Source organism: Ursus arctos, unplaced genomic scaffold, assembly GCF_023065955.2.
Source record: "Ursus arctos isolate Adak ecotype North America unplaced genomic scaffold, UrsArc2.0 scaffold_4, whole genome shotgun sequence".
Lineage (NCBI taxonomy): Eukaryota > Metazoa > Chordata > Mammalia > Carnivora > Ursidae > Ursus > Ursus arctos.
In genome coordinates, this window is record NW_026623056.1 from 92065790 (window position 1) to 92083074 (window position 17285).

Sequence of the window (17285 nt, forward strand, 5' to 3'; positions counted from 1 at the left end):
AATGAAAGTCAATACCCACCCGGAGAAAGTCAAATCTTGTGCAGCCTCCAGAGATTTCCCAATCAATGCAAACCTCTTCCCTGCTAATACTTCTCCCAGTTAAGAGCTTTCACTCCTCAGATCCTTATTCACAGATCCATTTGTCCGGGCATGCTGCGTTCCCTATTGTTCATGAAATACACGTGCATTCGGAAGGAGGAAAATCCGATGTTCATTCAGTATACTCTGGGGTCCCTGAATTACAAGAAAAACAATTTCCACTACAAAACAAGGACATTACGCTACAGGGTGATGCCAACTGCACCCAAGAGAATTTCCAAGGGGGTGTGTGTCTTTCCTTGTTCAGATGAAACCAGAGCACTGACAGATGGAAGGCATTTGATCAAACCTTGTGAGCGAGTGGACAGTTTCCTGACGAAGGCCATACGTTGGCCACCATGGAGAGTCTCACCCTGGCTGCTCTGTGTTCCCTTCACAGGCCGGTGCAGGGCCGGCCGGGGTAAGGAGCCCATTAGAGGTCTCACCCAGTGGGCTCCTCTGCTGTGGTCTGGGGGCCCCCCAGGGCAGACAAGGTGGGCGCCGGTGGATTGTGCAAAAGCACCCAGTGGACCGGCCTCCACCGCCGTGGTTAAGGTCTTGTCTGCCGGGCTCTGTGGGTGCACTGCCCCTGGACATCCCCTCCCAGGGCGCTGGAGCTCATTGTCACAAGGGGGCTGCTTTCCACGTGTGTCACTCACACTCGCTGATGGGCTTGCCATGCACAGGTGTTGTCATCTGTCCCCCCGAGGGAGCTTGCTGTGACATCAGGTGCCCTTTGCCCCACTCTGTCATGCCCACGGGGGTGGGGTGGGCGGGGAGAAGCTGACATGCCTTCTGTGCGCCGGCGGTGGAAAGCAGCACCCAGCACCCCCATCGTGTGGCATCCAGATGAAGGGAACCTACACGGCAGCGCCAAGCGCCCTGTGCCCTTGGTAGGGTGGGCGTGGCCACTGGGGAAAAGCAGACCTGCTGTTTGGAAGATTTAGCGAAAGACAATTTGGGTGAACAGAGGGGAAGAAATTAGGTGCCCGTTTTGGAACGCTGGACGTGTTTCTCCTTTCCTGCTTCCACCAGGCCCCACGGCCCTGCTTCTGCACCTGCGACATCATCTCCAAGTGCGGAGGGCATTCACTGCCGTGCCAGCTGTTGGGATAACTGAGCTAATGCCCCAGAGCCCAGCTCCGAGCAGTCGTCAGCCCACTGGTCACCTCAGTGCTGTGCTCTGTGGCAGGAATCACCTACTGCTCCCTGACGGCTCTGCTGCCCCACGACAGAGTCGATATCGGAAGGGTGGGGTCGGGAAGGATGCCAGGTGGGCCGGGATCCCCGTCTTCCAGAACCCACTGTATTGCTCCCTCTGCCAACTGCTCCCCCCTCCTGAGGACCAGGGTGGTTCTCTGGTTTCCGTAGACGAGGAAGGCACCTCCCTGGACCTCTAGGACTGGGGCTACTTTGGAAGATTCAGGAAGCTTTGTCCCTGCCCTGGGTGTGTTACTTGTTGTGGCCTCATTCATTTCCCTGCAGATTTGACCAGTAACTCTGCATAGATGAGACAGGCTCACGGGCTTGATGTTGGGGGGTATCGGGGGGCTGCGTGGGAGACATCTGTTGTAGTTGGTTCTGGGGACAAACGATGAGATGTCCCGCAAGGTGGATGCCGGCCAGTCTTCGTGCGGAGCCCCGTGGGAGACCCAGCTGCAGCTCTGGCCTCCTGCCTCCTCCTGGGGGGCTGTGACTTGCTTCTCAGTGGCCGTCAGGACCAGAGTGCCCCCTCCCTATTTCTGGCATCCAAGGCCTGCCCCCTGTCTCCTGAGGTCCTGACAGGAGGCCCTGGACCCCTGTGATGCGAGGAGATTCCAGGGCAGGTGTCCTTGCTCTGAGGCCTCCCTGGCTATCTGCAGACCGTAACATTGGCTACGGCAAAGGCCACGTGGGGGCCGTGGCAGGACGGCGATGTTGACTCCTGGGGACCAGGGGGAGCAAGTTTCTCAGAGGGGAGGCCCCTCTCAGCGATTCGATGGTAAGGTTTGGTTGGCTGCAATTTCTACTTCAACTCATGAGAGAAAGAAAATCACAGGTTCCCGAAACGTGCCGGGTGAAGGTCGCTGAGGGCTTTTCCGGGACCGCCGCAGATCTCCCTGTAGTGGCTGCCAGTTAAGTGCCTTAGGGGGGCCGCCACTCCTGGGCAGCTGGCCTCTTAGTGTCTGTCTGTGGGGGCCGGACTCGGCAGAGGGCTTGAGCCTCTAGGTTCCCAGAGGGCTCCCCCAGCCGCCCTGCGCACTGTGCCATTTGGCAGCCTGTGGTCGTGTCTGGGGGAGCAGCCGGAGCCCCTGCTCCCTCACTGGCTGCAGGAAACCATGGGGCTGGGGTCTGCGGGGAAAGTTCTGACTTGTGACCCCTCCCAGGCCAGCAAACTTCTGGAGGCAGCGGGTTACGTTTCTTTGCTTCTCTGGGATGACTGCTTCTCACGGTTTGATCAATTAAGCAGGAGAAAGGAATTAGTTACTTCTTGGCACAGACCAGCGGCTTGGGTGTGTGTGAGCAACAGTGAGCAGCCCTTCCACGGCCACACACTGGCCACAGCGGCACAGGGAGCAGCTCTCTTTGGGTAGGAATGGCGGAGATTTCTAGTGGACCCAGTGTCCATCCTCTCTTTCTGGATATACCTCCCAGCCTTCCCTGAACCCTGGCGAGGCCACGTGGACTGTGGCAGCAAACATGGGTTCAAGTCCCAGATGGACCAGCAGAGGTAAAATCTATGTCTCCCCTCCTCTTTGCCCCTTCAGGCCACCTGGAAACAAGATGAGAAGGCAGGAGCTGGAGCAGCCGTCCTGGGCTGTGAGGGTGGCAGAGCCGCAGACAGAAAGAGTTGGATGCCCCGTGCCCTGAAACAAGCACTGGGGTGTGCGACTGAAGGAGGAGGCTCTGTCCCACTTGTGCTTCTGTGTTTGGGGTCCCTTTGTTACAGCAGCATGACCGGTGCCTCCGGGCACCCAACTCTTGCGTATGACCCCTGACCTCACCCTAAGGCAAATGTTATTTTAAAATCCTTCGCTTAGCACTCTGTTTTCTAAGTCCAATTGATCAGACTCATTTGCTGAGAAATGACGTGGAAGGCTGCCAGGACTGGATCTTGTAACAAGTCTCCCTGTTAGATTTCCCTCTGCGTCTGAGCTCGGGGGTTGAGAGCAGGGCCTATGGGAGGAGCCCCCGCTCTGCAAGTGCGAGTGCGAGTCCGAGGCCCCCCAGGGGAGCGCGTTCGGGAGGAGGGAGCTCAGTGCTTGGGCTGCAGACGCCTCGGCCCACGGGCTGCGAGCTCCGCTCCTTGTTGGGGAAACCGGGGTTGGCCCGGAGTCCAGAGAATGAACTGGCAATCCCAAGGGGCATGGCCTTTATTTTGTACACTCCTGTTTTTAAAACATTACAGGCCTCAGACCTGCTGCTTTCCTTCACCTTTGGTCAGTTTGGCTCCAGGCTTAGTTCAACCAAACGCACGTCTGTGTTCAATGGGTTTTCCAGATGGTGAGCTCACGCTCCTCCGCTCCCGTCTCGTGGACATTCTGGTCATCAGAATCCTTTCCTGCTACGTGGCACCTCGCCCTTTGTTCCAGGAACCGGTGAGGGCAGCAGGCGGGAGGCTGGCTCGGGTGACCCTGGCCGTTCCGCACGTCCCCCCTGGCCTTGCTGGCCGACCGTTTGTGGGTGATCCTTCGTGCAGCCTCAGGCCTCCCAGAGACCCCGTTCTTTTCTCGCTCGGTGACCGCAGTGACTGCCAGTATGACGTGTCTGTTCTCTCAGACGGGGTCCCCCTTCCTGCAGGTGGAAGTGGACTCTGGCCTCCGGCCTCTGGGGCCTCCCACCGTGAAAGCCTTCACCTGGGCCACCTGCTAACCAGGAGGCAGGGCTGGGGGGCTCTATGGACACTTCCATGGCTGGGAGCGTGGCTGGGACACCTCGGGGCTGAGGGTCCTGTGCAGCAGGTGGGCTCTGTGTTGGGGCAGGCCCGAGACTGGTGGGGTGGTGGCTGGCTTTCTCTGAGCTTACTCTGGGCCCTGGGACGTGGGAGACCGCCAGGGGGTTTCGAAAGGCCACAGACCCCTGGGCAGGTGTGGCCGTCCCTTTTGGGCTCCTTGGGGGAGTTATGACAGTATTTGGACAGTGAGGCAAATGCTGGATTCAGTGGGCCTCAGGCCCTCAGGGCCACCTCTGTGGGTAATGGAAGAGTAGGTGCTGTCCAGGGCTCCCCTTGGACCACAGCAGCCCAAGAGCTATCATGGACAGCACTGCTGACCCGAAAACGTCAGCAGGCCCCTGCGACCACCCGTGGGACTTCCAAGACATGCATGAATAAAGCCACACATGCGAGTCCCGTGACCACTCCGCCAGCCGCCCAGGAGGCTGAGCCCCTGAAGAGGGCGCCTGCAGGCGGAGGTGAACCCAGGGGGGCAGGGGCCTGGAGGTCTGGTCGGTCAGCACCCCTCCCGTGCCATCCGGATGGTGGGACGGCTGATGGGGCTGCAGAGAGGGAAGTGCTCTGAGCGAGGCAGAAATCTCTGCTATTTCTTACTCACAAAAATGTACATTTGCTTTTGCAACCAGCAGACCAGGAGCAGGACAGGAGGCGCGGCCGGCCTTACGGGAGTGTGCTGGCAGGAGCTCGTGACGGCAGAGGCCACCCCACTTGCATCCACGTCCCTTGGCCCTGGAGGAAGCAGGGCAGGGAGAGAGAGGCCAGAAGTGGAACCAGGGGCTTTTGGAGGCCGTTGGGGGCCAGTGGTGGGGGAGGGGTGCCCTCACCTGGAAGCGACCAGGATAACCTTGCAGGCCCCCCGTTGCTGCCCACCCTCATGGGAGTGGTTTCGTCCTGTTATCCACTTGGCCTGGTCCTGTCTCTTCCCCTGGGTTCCTCCCATGCCCTGGGGCCCTGTCCTTTGGGTCAGCAGTGGGAGCTACTGTTCCCAGGTCCCCTTCCTCCATCAAGCGGTCATTCCCCTGAGAAGGGAGAGTATTTGGGCCAGGACCTGGCAGAGAAGGGTGAGCCCTTTGGGGAACTGGGGAAGAGGGGGAGGGCTGTGGGGAGACCCTAGCAGGTGGGGCCGCAAGGCCAGGGCCCCCTGTGAGCTGCAAGGAGACACATGCCATTTTCTCAATGGTGCAGTGTTGATGTGGACCCCAGAAACAGGACCCCAAAAGCGGCTCTGTTCCCCAGGTGCTGCTTGTGGAGTCTATCAAATGAGATGGTACGGCCCCCCTCTACCTACTCCCCCCCCCCCCCCCGGCCCCAGGGGCCACTGGCCTCTCATTCTCCCCTGCCCCAGGCCAGTGCTCACCCCCACTGTCAGACGGGAGGGCACAGCCAGGAAGGCCCCGGGGGCAGGTGTCCTAATCCTGTATGTGGCTGTGAAGTCAGCGGTGGGGATGCGGCCTGAAAAGTCACTCCAGATCTGTTTGGGGAAAGCAGCTGTCTGGGCCTGGAGGATCACAGTTCGGGTTCCCTGGAAGGAAAACGGGCAATCTCCCTCTTCTTCTCCGAAGTTGTTATTTGTGCAGAGATTTCCTGGAAACTTCAGTGAGCCTCCCCTCAGGCAGATGGCCTTGTAATTACTCTCCAGCTGGTGGCTGCTTGGCCTCCCCTGGGTGCCTGTCGGCCACGCAGGCTGCTGAGTCCGCCCTGGCTTCCTGGAAGCCCCCTCCGCCCCCACCGTCCGCCGCCGACACGGGGAGACGAGTCCGCGGCCGGGCTGGAATTCGCCCTGTCCAGACGGATGCACGCGGTTTGGAATGTGTGACAGACTGAATGAAGTCTTTCTGCCTGTGGAGAAGGGGCTGCAAAGTGAAGAAACAGTGCGAGCAGAATCCGAGGGTGTCTGTCTGACCGAGTCGGGAGGGAGGGGGCCTCCGTCCACCAGCTGCTCGCCTTGACCCTTGGGGCTGTCGAGCCCGAGGGACATGGGTCTCCAGTGCCAGAGGATGTCGTGACACAGCATCCCTCAGAGCGGGGGCCACAAATGACCGAAACCCAAAATGACCACGAAGGTCCAACAATTTTAGTTTTAAAAATGACCCGGCACCCTCTGCCACTGGACACAGCCACGGCTTTTCTCCGTGGTCATCGCGGCTGCCCTCGTGGTGCTGGTGCAAGTGTAAGCCCTCCATCCTTCACTGTCCCCTGTGCCTGTTCTGGTTTTTCTAGACGCTCCGCCGTCTCGGGCAGACCTTGCCCTGTGTGCCCCATCTGGGGTCCAGCCACCTAGCAGACACCTGGGGCTGTCCCCAACCCCCCGTCCACTGTAGCGTGGGACCGCCCAAACAGGGTCCTGCTAATGGCTGTGTGGCTCTCCGGACATGTGCTCAGAATGCCTTCCCGGGATCGCCAAGGGTCCGATACTGCTGGTTCCTTCGGGGTGCCGTCTGAGAAACGGACCTGTTCATGGACGGGAGGCTGTGGATTCTTCCAAGGCCAGGCCAGGGAGATTTCATCGTTTGGACTGATTTCATCATTTTGTTAAATTCAGAGGTGCGGTAGGACAGCCCCTTCACCGTCTGATTTTCTCCCCAGGAAGTGGAGCGTTTCCCCAAAAGTTGGTTTGCCTTTTGGAAGACAGAGCTCTCGGAGGCCGGTTCTGCCCTGGTTCCCACGCGGATTGCAATAGCGCTGCTCCCATGGCATGGCTGCAAAGGAGGGAAGCAGCCCCCCAGGTGAGCCCCGGGACCCATCCCCATCCCCTTTCTGCACAGAGGTGAGTACGTGGAAGACCCCGGCCCAGGGCACCCTCCCCAGGGACCCGAGGGGAGCTGCAGCAGCAGGCGGTTACAGAACAGAAGCACAAGGAGGGAAAGAGGTTTCCGACAGCAGAGATCCAACAGGGGGGACAACCCTGTCCTCTGGCCGTGTCTCCTGGAGCGGGGAGGGGCTGTGTGGGAGCGCCTCCTGCGTCCAGGTGACCCCCCCCGCCCCGCCCTCCTCCGTGAGGGCATCTGAAGGTGGAGGCTGACTCTGGGGGGAAGATCAGGGGCCCATTCTCATTACTCGCGGATTCCATAATTGTGAATTCTCTTATTCACTAAAATTTATTTGTCACCTCAACATCAACGCTTGGCGCTTTCCTGGACATTCTCGACGTTCTCGGACCTTCGCAGAGAGGTGACACATCTGATGTGCGCGTGCCCAGGTTGAACCAGGGCATGCTCCGCCTTCTCCTTCGGGTCACTATGTCAAATGTCCTCTTCAGTCCATCCATACTGTGCGTCTCGCATCTGTGTGCTTTTTGCTGGTGATCTCGCAGTTTAAAGTGGCCCCCGGCAGCGGGAAGTGCTGTCTGGTGCGCTGGCGTACGCCTCACGGGGAGAACACGGGTGCAGATGAGCCAGGGCTGGGAGGTCAGCATTGATGCGTCAACAGTGCATACGAAATAAGGTGTCTTTACACAGAAGCACGCATCAAGCAAGGTCACATAGGGATTGATGGACAACAGTGTGACCAGAGACTCTCGGGAACCGATCTGCTTTCCCCCCGGGAGCGACGACGGTTCAGTGTTCTCGAATTCAGGGTCGGCAGCGACTGTACGATATCGAGGATCTGCTCTACTTCGGAGAATGCTAGAAAGAGAGCAGCAGAAGCCACACCGTGGTCTGGCTACGAAGGGGCCTGGCATGTCTGTGTCGGAGCCTTGGGGTCTCCCCGGCTAAGCTGCCGGCACAGACACTTTTGCATTCAGGGCGTTTCTGTGGGTGGACATTGTGGGGTGGCCCCACAGCCATCTCAGCCTCCTGCCTGGCCAGCACCAGTTGCAGAAGTGGAAGCCAATTACTTGCTTTTCCGTCTCCCTTGCTGCTCAGGGGGCTCCCGAGACCGTGTCCTGGAGCACGAGCTGTGAACTGGTCTCCTGGGAGTGGGGTCCCAGGGAGCAGCTTTGGCTCCCTAATGCGGGGTCTCCGACCCCACCTCCTCTTCCAGCCCAGCATGGAGCTGAGGGCTGCTTTGTTTTTCACTTTGCCAAGTGTTTTTCTTTACAGTGCTTCCCCCTGATTTGCTCCAAGACCCCCAGGGGATGTCTGAAACCGCAGATAGTACAAAGCCCTGGATAGCCTGTGCTTTCCTCGACATACAGACCTGTGATAGAGTTTAATTTATAAACCAGGCACAGTAAGAGATTAGCAACAGTAACTACTAATAAGCTAGAACCATTACAACAGAATACTGTAATGAACGTTGTGCGGATGTGGTCTCTCTCTCAAAATACCTTGCTGTGCTGTGCCCGCCTTCCCGCTCCTTGTGCCCACGTGAGATGACAAGGTACCCATGCGGTGGGGTGAAGCCAGTGGGTGGTGCGGGCGGGGCGCAGCTCAGGCTCCCAGTCTGTTCTGGCCGCAGGAGGCAAACATGCTCAGTGCCTCACGGGCCGCGGATCTCTGAGATCCTGATGGTCCGTGAAAGAGGCTGCCCCTCGTGCAACCGCCCGCTGGAGTCGTTTGCGAGCCGCAGCGGCGCTTCTGGGCTCCAGTCCGGGCTCGGCCGCCTTCCGGCTGCGTAGCACGGGACCTGCGGGCCGCCGCGCCCCGGCGCTGTCATCAGCGCAGAAGCCCTAACACCCGGAATGGTGTTCGACACAAGCTTAGAGCTCAATAAATATTTGGAAGATCGAAGCTTGCCTCTGGCTGCCATTGTACGTGCGGAGCGGCAGGGCCCAGGAAAAGGCTCAGAGCCAAGCGGGCCGGCGGTCGATGCCGATCGGTGCCGGCTGTCACTGTCCAGCGGGGCCTGGGGCAGGGTCTGCGGACGGCGGGCCCGTGGCGGCTTGAGACGCCGGTTAGGTTTCGTGGCTGCACCGCAAGAGCCTTCCTCCCGGCCTGGCTCACTCACCTCTCCCCTTCCCACCCGCACTGCTTTCTCTCAGCCCGGGTGAACCTCATCCTTGAGCTGCAAGAAGTCGCCTTCACTCTCCCTTGGCGGGAACGCGAAGTCCATGTGGTTCAGGCCTCGTCAGGCGGGTGTTCTGGGGCCTGGCTGGTAACTGCACAGCTTTGGGTCTTGTTCCGGGCCTCCCCTGCCTCTACCTCTTCTGGGCTCACCTCCTTCCTGCAGCTGGAAATCCAAGGGGAGGAAATGAAGGCCAGACGGAGGGAGGGAGTCAAGAGGCTTCCCCTTTGAGCTTCTGAAACCTGAGTTTTTTTTCTAGTTTTGTGAATTTGGACAGGCTCTGTGAGTGAGACGCCTGCACATAGCCGCTGGGGTAAGAAGCCGTGTGGTGGGCCTCTTGGAGGCCCTTGGCTGCCGACGGCCGTCCCTCTCAGCCCCGAGTTCTGGGGGCTCCAGGCTGCCAGATTCAGGTCACAGCCCCCAGGGCGGCCCGAGCTCCGGCCTTACACCTTGGGGCCCAGCTTTCCCTGCTCTCCCGCATGAATACTGCACTGCATAGATGCTGTGTGCGTGGGAGGAAGGCAAGGCGAGCGCGAGCAGAGCAGAGGCGGCAGGCCGTCCGGCTGCCGGGACACGGGAGCCTCGGGCTTCGTCACCTTCCTGATGGGGCCGTCCTCCTCCGGGCCTTTAGTCCTTCAGTGATGACTGCAAACCCTCTGGGGTAGGGTCTGTTGGGGCTTCTCAGAGGGGACGCACCCGTTCTAGGGGCCTCCGGTCTCCGCATATGTACATAAAAAGCCAAAACAGGGTTTTGGAAACCGCACACAGCATGTTTATATGTAACTAATGAGCCTTTAGCATGGAAGAATTAAATGCCACGCGATCGTGCTATTCAAAACGCAGTTACGGGGCTTATTAAAAACATCACTTCGTGATGCGCGTGGCTAACAAGGTCAAGTTTGAAGGCGCCAGGAGACTCTTGTCTCCCTTCAGTCCTGATGGGACGCTCTGAGGCTTCCTGGGGGAGGGGCTCCCCTGACCAGCCCCAGGGACGACCCATCACTTCTGTCTTCCCAGGGCTGACCAAGCAGCCCGGTTCCTCAGCCTGCGGGGTCTGCCCCCGGTGAGCTGGTCGGTTGGGTTCATTTGTATCAGGCACGATGGTCTGCTCGGTCTCCCCAAGGCAGGGCGAGCTCTGTGGGGGCCGGGTGATGTCCACATCCCCCCGCCGAGAACTATTAGCTTACACAGCAGAAGACGTGATCACGTTAAGGATCTCGAGAGGAGGAGGAGTGTATGGGGATTAGCGGGGGGCCCTAAGTCCCGTCACGTGTGCCCTTACAGAGGGAGGCAGGGGGAGGCCAGACGGACACACGGAGAAGCCGGAGCTGAGAGAGATGGGGTCACAGCCAGGGATGTTGGGGGGCCCCCAGGAGCTGGAAGAGGCAGGAAGGGTCGTCCCCAGATCTCCGGAGGGAGCACGGCTAACAGCTCGATTTCAGACTTCTGGCCTCCAGAACATTGAGAGAAGACATTCCTTTTGTTCTAAGCCACCTCATTCGTAGTAATTTGTTCTGGAAGCCCTAGGACACAAACACAGGCATTTTTATCTTTGTGCCTTTGTTCTTTCATTTTCACACTTGGTTCACCCCGGTCTCCTCCCGCCGGGCTGAGTGCATTCTCTGCCGCCTAGCAGAGAGCGTCTTCACACATCCCGCATGACCTCGCCTTCCTGGGACCCCAGCGCCCGTGGCTACACTCGGAGCATCTGCAGATCTGGTTCACTGTCTGGGACACAGCCTGGCCATGGGGCTTTAGAAAGCTGTCCTGCAGATCTCAGCTCCGTGGTTCAAGCCCAGGCTGGTCCCGCTCCAAGTGGGGGGCGGTGCGTCCTGGCGGGCGGCCCCTTAGCTGTGCGCAGAGGCGCCGAGCAGGCTTGGCCCACGCTTAGCACGGCCTCTCTCTGCAGACAGCGAGCGTCCGTCGGGCTAGACCGAGCACCCTGACCATGGCGGTTGCTAACACCTGTATTTTAATTTTTCTGGACTTTCTGAAACATGGCTGAGCCACGTTGAACACGCAGAGAAGACCGTCCCTCTCCTCCCTCTGTTTGAGCTGCGAAAGCGGTAAACCCACTCCCGGAGTGCCGTTGCTTGATGACTCTTGTTTGCTTCATTGCTTGAGCCGCACGATAGATAACGGCCAAGGTCCTGGTACCAGTGCGTGCAGTCAGGAGCAAAGCTGTGGCTCTTAGGAGTGGCGTGCGCAGCCCAAGGACTCGGCCTCACCCCGGGAGCCTGGCTGGGGTGGCCGCTCAGCTGTGACCGGGCAGCCAGTGAGACCACGAGCCCCTGTGCCCTGAGGTGCCCTGTCCCAGCAAGGAAGCCAGCGGTGCTGGCTCGCAGGATCGAGCGGCTCCCGTCCCCAGACCTGTCTTGGTCGGAAGGGGCAGGGTCTCCAAGCCCTAGGACTTCTGGGTCCCGGGCCCCCATCCACGTGGTCAGACGCCTTCTCCCTTAGGCGATCTGCCTCAGCTGAAAACAAGCATGGCATTTGCAATGGCGCTTGAATCCCCCTCGAAAGCTGCTCTCCCTGAGGGGACCCTCCTGCCTGGCAGCCATTGAAGGAAAAGAAGAGAACATTTCCCTGCGCCGATTTTATTAATTAAAAATGTTTATCTTCTCATATTTGAATGAGTAACACATTCACAGGCTCAAAATCCGGAAGGCACCCCACCCCATGTTAGCGATCGAAACGGCGAGGTGTTTGTTGGCAGGAGAGAGACGTGCCGACCGGCACCACCGCACAGACGGCCCCACCGGCCGCCCCGCGGATCGGCGACAAGGGGCAAAGCAGCGCAACCGAGGAAGGACGGCCTTTCAGCAGCCAGCGTGGGCACAACTGGATATTCGTGGGCCTTGACCGGAGTCTCACACCTGATAGGACAAGGAATTCCGAAGGGATCACGGGTCAGATGTCAAGCATCATACTAAAACTCTTGGGAAAAAGTAGGAAATCTCCCGGCTCTAAGGTGACACGGTTTTAGGCTTGACACCAGACAAGCACGTCCATCGAAGGGCAAATCGATACACTGGACTTCATTCAGCTGGAAAACGTTTGCTCTGAGCAAGATCCTGTGAGGAGGATGGAAAGGCAAGGTACAGACAGGGGGACGGTCTCTGCGAACTTCGCATCCTACAGAGAGCAAGTGCCGAGACCACACAGGGGTCTCCCACCCTCCACCGTGAGCGCAAACCAGGTAGAACGCCGGCGGAAGACGCGAACGGACATTGCCGCACCAGGTCTGCGGACGGCGAATGGGTGCAAGCCGGGGGAGGGGGCAGCAGCCTTAGCCAGTCCCACGATGGGGGAGGGGTGACGGCCGTGCACCGTCAGAGTGGTGGGCCCCCGACAGCGAGCACACCAGCCGTGGCGGGGCGTGGACACAGGGGCGTGGAGGTGCGGCCGGTGGGAGTGGACAGCGTCCAGCCTCTCTGGACCAGGGTTCCGGTGTTCCTTACGAGACAAGCGTCTGCCTTTCTCCCAGAGGAGTGGAGGCCGTGCTCACACAAAAATGTGCACACGACTGTTGACAGCAGCGGGGCTCACAATCGCCCAGATGGCCTTCCACGGGGGGCGGCTGAACTGACCACAGCCCGTCCACACCTGGCGTGCTCCTCGAGGAGGCAGCGCGGGCCGCAGCTCCCTCGACGGCTTGCTGGGACCTCAGAGAACCGTCCTGCGTGAGGAGATGGGCAACCCCGTTTCCAGTCATTCTGGGGATGGGTCAGGGCGGTGGTAGCCAGGGGGCAGCACAAGGGACCCTCGGGGTGGGACCGTGTGGTCAACACGTGAAGCTACACGTGTGTCAGGATCACTTGGACCAAAGCCGCACACGCACGTGTGAGTGTGAGTCAAACTGCTGACATTTGTCAGGTCCGAGCGTATCGATCGATGTCTGTCTGGCCTGACCCAGAGCCTAGGTTCACATTCGGGCTGATACAAAGAAAGGTCGTTATTCACGATGTATCATTGGGCCCAGGCGGGCCAGGGCAGCTCTCCCTGACCAGTGCTGTGGTCGGCGAAACTGCCCCCGGGCCGGGCTGGGAGCACCTGATGTCCTGTCTCTGTCCACACCGCCGTCCGGCCAGTGGCAGGAGCACTGCTGAGATGGAACTGTGGGCCTGGGGCAGTGACCGCCAGGCCGGCCCTTTCCGCCTGAGCCCACTTCACATCTGTGCGGCTTTCTCTCCTGGAGACCACGAGGCCTTCGCCTATGACTTCAGCCCTTGAAAGTGGAGCTGAGCCCTTATTCCTGGCAGGACAGGAGTAAACTGTGCCCTAAATAGAAATACCATTCACAGGGAAGCATGTACCATCCATGAATGAGAGAGAACGGTTATATAACTCCTGTAAAAATAGCCGACGTTTAAATGTGTTCAAAGGGTTGGAGGGGAAATCTCCATGTAAGCTCCTTATGAAATAGACTGGCTTCTGTCACCTGGGGTCTTCGGGGCCACGTAGGAGAAGGACGACTCAGCTGGTTTCGTTCTGGTCTGAGAAGAGGCGGCTGGCGGAGCGCGTCAGTGAGTAGGCTGCTGGCTGACCCTTTACCTCCTGCGTGGAAGGAAATCCGTTCTCACGCGCTGGTGGCTCTGGGACGGCTTCGCTGTCAGTGCTGGTGATCGCTCTCTGCTCTACGGGCGTTTCGTGGTGTCTGTCGATTGAGATCCCCTCCGTGCACCCGTCCGGCCGCCCCTTCATGGGGATGCAGGGCAGGGAAGTGGAGGCTGAGCAAGCTGAGCAGGGGTGCAAGTGACCAACTCTGGTCCCGTGGGCTGGGGTTGCGGGGGCCCCCGCCTCCCATCCACCCCTCTTGGGTGAGTCTTGAGCCTCCTGCCACCCCCTCCTTGTCTCACGCCCCCTCCCCACCTGGCTTATCCAACACCAACAACACATTGGGCTCTTTTCGACTTTCACAGCTGGACCTTCGATCCTCACTCCACTCCACGAGGAGGCCGCTATTACTATGTCCATTTCACCGAGGGGGACACTGAGGCACAGAGAGGTTAAGTACGTCACTGCGGGTCACCCTAAGCTGGGATCTGAGCCCAGGCAGATGCGCCCTGGGACCCGGACTGGCTGTGACACTGTGGGCTGGAAAATCCAAACTCCTCCCCCCTCCCCCCAGCCCCCGTGGCGCTCTGTGCTGCTCCTTCTGTGGTGTGTCTGCTTTAACGTACCACGGCAGGTACTGGGGATCGCATGTGCACCGGCGGCCCAGGGCACTCCCAAGCCTCGCTCCGGCCCGTGTGATGGAGGCAGGGAGCTGAAATGCTGTTTCAGAGCAGTAAGCCCAGAGCTTACCAACAAGGGCAGCAAATGTGTAAAGTTGGTGTGCCAAGAAATAAGGCAAAATGCAGGCGCGATGGTGTGCAAAGGGCAGGTGACCATGTAACAGGGGATGGGGAAAGCCTCCCTGACAGTGTGATATTTGAACACAGACCCAAGGGAAGTGAGGAGGCAGCCACCTGGAGGAAGAGCCATCCAGGTGAAAGAACAGCACATGCAAAGGTCCTGGGGCAGTGGCATGCTTCCGTGTTCCAGGAGGGGCAGGCCAGTGACGCTGGAGAGGAGAGGTGGTCATAGAAGGTTCTGACAGTATTTGCCTCATTGCCTCCAGAAAGTTTACACCAGTGCATACCCCCAACAACGAAAAGTTTCCCGAGGCAGGAGGGGTCGGAGGAAATCGGTCGTGTCCCACATCTTGATTGTGGTAGTGGTTGTACGGGTTTGGACATCTGTCAGACACACAGACTTGTAGTTTAAATGGGTGTAGCTTATTGCACAGAAATTATACCTCAACTGAAAATGCACAGAGGAGAATAGTTCCTAAGGGTCGCTGAGCTGTGGGCTGCAGAGCAGGGGTGCAGCCGGCCCTGGGCTCGGGCTCCTGGCACAGCATCTCCAGCCAAAGCCTGCTCTGTGGGGGGCATTTCCAAGGAGCCGAGGACCCAGCCCTGCTGGCAAGGTCCAAGCCAGGAGGCAGACCACCACTCACCTCACCTACAGGTGGGCGTTTGAGGGGGGCAGAGGGTGTGTGCGTGCGGGTCCCCAGGGAAGGGGCCATGTCCGGGCAGGTGAGGTGAAGGGGCTGCAGGGAGAGAAGGTTTGCCGAATCTGGAGCCTAGACCCAGCTGGAGACCAGGGCGCTGTGGCTGGCAAGAGCCCCCTTCTCCTGGAGCTCGCCCCAGAAGACAGAAGTACAGAAGGGGCCACCTCTGGGCTTCCCTGGGCGGGGTGTGCCCTGTCTGCCCCTCAAGAGCCCCCCACGCCAGACAGAAACCGAGAGGCTAACACCAGCCCAACGTTACCCGTCACCTTACAGGAGACCGTGAGTCAGCCCGGGAGGGGTCTCTGCCAGCTGTGTGCCACTGATGCCCTCCCAGCCACCACCGCCCCCCAAGAGCCCAGTTTTTAATGCTGGGGCATCACTATTATCTTACTTGGGATTGAATTGCACCTACGGTCTTATATGGGCTTCTTTCCCGTGATACGATCTTATGAGCATTTCCTCACACTGTAGATCTGCCACTCCTTTAAACTGCTGAAGAATATTCCAGCAGGTGGGCCAACAGCTCCCTTAGACGACCAGGGTACACAGCGTACTCCAGTGCGGATTCATTCAACGGCTACGTCTGTGTGTCAGCTGCATGGCATGTGGCCGGCCTGGTTCTGGGTCACCGGCAAAAAGCAAGGCTCCAGATGCGCCCGTCCATCACCAGCTGACAGGCGCCAGGGGGCGGGGGGAGCGGTGTGACGTCCGACTGCGCCTGGGTCCCTGGCAAGTAGATTCAGGGAAGGCGCCCGCTCGCACGAGCCGGGTGTGTGGCGGAGGCCTAGCACGCGTCAGTGAGCCGGGGGCGGGGGGGGCGTGCACGGTCCTGTCTGGGGCACGTTTGTGTCTCATGGTTGGCTTATTCCAGTAACACTGAGCCCTGTGCCCGTTCCCTGCTGCACACAGTGTGGGACGCCACGTGCACGATCTCCGCTCGCGAGGGGTCTTGGCGCGCAGCTCTGACAGCTTGCTTAGGTGACATCCCCAGGACTGAAGGACCCTTGAATGCTGCATGCATGTGTAAGGTCTCCATGCCCTTCTCCACCTTGGTGACCAGTCGTTCACATTCTGGACTCCCGACGTGTGCGGGGACCCTCTCTAGACCACAGGACTGTGAGCGTCTCAACAGGCACTGGGAGCAGCCCACCCCCTTCCCACCTGAGCGGAGCTCCGAATCCTGCGGCTGGCATGTGTGACCGCACACACGTGGGGGAGGCCGGCTCTCCGGAGCAGCTCCGAGCCTAAGCCTGCTACCGAAGGACGCGTGCCCCTGCCCCAGTGCGGGGTTGGATGGCGGGGGGGGGGGGGGGCGGGGAGAGGGGTGGATCGAGGAGCAGGTTTCCCACTGTGGGGTGGAGAGGGCTGGGTCCTGGGGTTGAGGCGGAGGTAAGTGGGGCTCACCTTTGGCGGAAACCCCCCTGCCCCCACCCAGGTAGCTGCCCACTGACCAACGGCTTTGCCAGGGCTTTGAGGGGAGGGCTGTCGGTGGGGAATTGGTGACTGAGAACTTTGTAGGTCCCAGACCACCTGGCCCGTTGAGACAGCTGCAAAGTACAGGAAAGCCCTTGGTCCTCTTGGAAGAATCCCAAGGGCATGTCGTCTCGCCTGGCACAGGGCCAGCTACCAGGGCGCCAAGGGGCAGGTGTGTGCTCGGGACTGTGTTCTAGACTCTCGAAACACACTCTCCTTTGCCCGTGGAAGCTGGCACTGGACAGCAGGAGAGGTCATTTTGCACGGACACAGGCTGACTTGACCGTAGCCGCTAGTCATCTGAGAGGGACCCACGGTGCCTTCCTTCCTGCACCCACACTGTTCCCCATGTCAGGAGGCGGAGCCTGATTCCCCCTCATTCCCACGCCTTAAACTCCAGCAGGCCTTGTGACTGGCTTTGACCTAAGGAATGCAGCCCAAGGATGTTCTGAGGTTCCACACCCAGGCCCTTAAACTGGAGCTTCCAAATCCTACTTGTTGGAACCCGGCTGCCGTACTGTGAGGCCGGCCACAGCCATGGGGAGCCCCATCGGGGATTAACCAGGGCCGGGGGCACGTGGGGAGCCCCATCGGAGGAGAACCAGGGCTGGGGGCAGGTGGAGAGCCCTATCGGAGGAGAACCAGGGCCCCCTGTCAGCGCAAACTTGTGACAATGTGAGGGAAGCCCTTTTGGATCTTTCTGCCACCCCAGAAATCCAGGGAGAGTGGAAGAGCCCCCAAAACTACAGAGCTGTGAAGCGCATACATGGTTGGTTTTTATTCTAAGTCACAGAGTTT